This window comes from Lactuca sativa, chromosome 9 (assembly GCF_002870075.4).
Source record: "Lactuca sativa cultivar Salinas chromosome 9, Lsat_Salinas_v11, whole genome shotgun sequence".
Taxonomy (NCBI): Eukaryota; Viridiplantae; Streptophyta; class Magnoliopsida; order Asterales; family Asteraceae; genus Lactuca; species Lactuca sativa.
In genome coordinates, this window is record NC_056631.2 from 190273871 (window position 1) to 190277036 (window position 3166).

The following is a 3166-nucleotide window of genomic DNA, read 5'->3' on the forward strand; positions in this document are numbered from 1 at the left end:
AATGCTTTTGAGAGCTAGTAAGAATGATGGAGTGTACGTGTGTGCAAGAGTAAAACGACTTGTCTTTTATACATTAATGATCTAACTAATTAAGCTGAAAATCTTGTATCTTCACATATCTTTGCTTGACCAAGTATTTTGTCAAGACTCGACGTCTAATTTTGTTGATCACATGCATAATTGACTTAGTCTTTGTCATGTGAAGTAGTCGTTTAAACCTGCATGACAAAAATACAAGAGATACAATGGTGATACCAATACACTGGTTATTTAGGATCTTGGGCCATTCAATATATTAGTCAATATTCAAGATGTTGAGCATAAATATAAAACTACAAAATACTACCCATAACAATTGCCCCTGAAAAATTTCCTTTCAAGATCTTGGAAGACGGAGATTTCTAGACTTGAAATCATGTCGTTAGGCGGTGATGGGACGCGAAACTTTTATCTAGATAAATCCCATCCGTTCAACTTCCTAGGAAATTCAAATTTTCAAAGGTCGATATTTTCGTTCAAATCTTCCTATAAATTCAAACTTTGTTCATATATATAAATACTTGCGGTCAAGAAGATTGTTCAACGCCTTAGGTAAAGTTTTCTCTCCATTTTCTTTATCGTTCCTCTTCTTTTCGTTTTATCATTATGGGTAAAAAAAACTCACCAGATCAAAATCTAGGGTTGAGGGACCTGTGTTAGAAAATTTCACTGACTTAGGTATATTGCCTCGAGATGAAAGTGAAAGTTGTGCTTTCTTGAACTCTGATATCAAGTTACTTCGATCATACGAAAATTTTCCTTTTGACAGTCTTAAGGGATTTCGACACTAGGTTGAAGCCTGGTTTCATATCTCTTTATTTGGGTTTGTTTTTATGATTTTCCGTTTTCTATTTGGATTTCATTCCCCTTTCTTCCTTTGATTTCTATGTTTTTTGAGGTTCCCCAATTTTCTTGTGCCCAAATCATGCCCATGGTTTGACATATTTTGTTCTGGGTTGTCTTCCTTAATGAATCTGAAAACCTAGATCTTGGTTTGTCCGGGATTGCTAGTATCTATGACTTCCACAACTTTGGTTCTTATCGTATTATCTTCAAGATCAAACCTGGAAAAATCCATTTGATCCTTAAGACTTCCTTTCACGATGTCGGATGGAAGAGAAAGTATTTTTTTCATCAACAAACAGTCTCTTGCAGGTTTCTTGCTAAGTGATTGGGTTACTACGGGTAAGATTCTTATTTCTACAGTTTATTGTATTATTTTTATTTAAAAGTCGACTCTTGTTTTTTGATTTATCTTGAATAGTACCGCAGTTTGAGAAACTATTTCCTCCCAAGGAAGACACTAAGGAAAAAGGTTAAAAGTTTAATGGCAATTCTTGCAGAGAATAGGGTTTTCAAAGTCATCTTGGAGTGTTCTTAGGATAAGGATCTTAACATATCTTTGGTTATTAGAGATCTAGAGCCCATCAACAGTCTACTGGTATGTTAACTTGTTCCTTTCTTACTTTTTGATTTGTTTTTGATGTAATTTTCTTCTTCTTCAGGTTTCATGCTTACTTGACCAGGTTTGTCATTCTCTTATTTCAATGTCGAGGGCTTTCTTTCTAGAGGGAAAGCCTACAAGTCCTAATCCCAAGAAGAGGAAGCTTACTTTGGAACTTGGGCAATAAGTTTTTGACGGTTTAGGCCCTTTTGAAATTAAGTTGAAGTTAATTACTCTTACTCAAACTATAAGTTATACTTATCTTCATTGTGTAATGTCCCAAAAACCATAATAAAATTTCTCATTTTACTTTGTATCATAGTATGTATCCTTGTGTGTAGGATGTTGATATGTTGTAGTAATTTGTTAGATTGGTAGATCTATTATGATTACCTGTATTGTTGGTTATTGTTTGTTTGTTTGTTTGTATATGTCGACATATTGTGGTTAGGTTGAGGCGGTCCTGCTTTGTGTTGTAGGCCAAGATACCTGGGTGGTCTAGGTGTATTGTAGGCCTTTCGAGGCAGTCCAATCAGACTATAGGCCCAAGGAGAGCAGTCCAAGTGTACTGCAGGCCATGTGAGGCGGTCCAGTCAGAATGTAGGCTTATGTGTGCATACATTGTATGTGTATTGTTGTGTGGGGTATTTTAGGGGAACTCACTAAGCTTTGGCCAAATCGTGGTCTTCCATACAATTTCCAGGGGCCAGATCCTAGTCTTAAATGAAACTGATAGGGGCCAGATCCTAGTCTTCCATACAATTGCTAGGGGCCAGATCCTGGTCTTACATGCAATTCATAAAGTCATATGTAGTCAGAGATCAGATAGACAGTCGAACAGATGGTCCACTCGAGAGCGAACAATTAGACAATAACATCGTAATCAGGCATTAGACCAAGATTTTTCAAGCTATCCAACTTAAACTACATATAAATGATTATATCATTATCACATAATCATGTAACATAAAACATAACATATACTAGCATATTACATACCCTTAGCCACTAGTCTTCCCTAGTTATCCTACCACTAACTACTTCTCAATCAAGTCCTTTGCTGGTCAAACATATATAATCCTGATAACTGGCCTTCCCCAGTTATCCTAACCAAACTTAACTCATAAAAATATCATATGTTCAACAGGCAAGGCCCTGCCAGTCTAGCATACCAAGACACCAAACATCCTAAACTGCACATGCATATCAAGGAGTTGTCCTAGTCAAATAGCATACTTGTACTCTAACAATACTTATATCCTATCATGCAAACGATATACAATGGGAGATGTGTCATAGTGAAAAACTCCACTGAACTGAAGAACCAAAGAAACACAACAACACTCTTATACCTTGCACTGCTCAATCCTGCGAACCGACTAGCACCAAAAGAGATAAAGCCTCAATCAACTATCTAAATCCTTCAAGTTTGACCCCAAGTCAGTGGTCAAAAGTCAACGATCAATGGTCAACAAAGTCAACGGTCAACCAGGTCAAGAGCCATCACGACATGGTGACCTCTTGGACACGTCATGGGAATGTCCGGGCAAAACAATTGATATGCAAGACATTACCACGTCGTGGGCCTTCCTTAGCCACGTCGTGAGAGTCTTAGGACCAAAATAATCACGAAGCGAGACTCTACCACGACATGGTCGTTCTTTGGCCACATCATGGCCACTA

The 3166-nt window shown here is 37.4% G+C and overlaps 1 long non-coding RNA gene across 1 annotated transcript; it reads left to right on the top strand.

Moving 5' to 3' along the window:
• The first annotated feature begins 362 nt into the window (after positions 1–362).
• LOC111895572 (uncharacterized) lies at positions 363–1802 on the top strand. Its single transcript, XR_002851630.3, has 3 exons — positions 363–1224; positions 1383–1480; positions 1545–1802. It is a non-coding gene; the product is annotated as an uncharacterized LOC111895572 (long non-coding RNA).
• The last annotated feature ends 1364 nt before the right edge of the window (positions 1803–3166 follow it).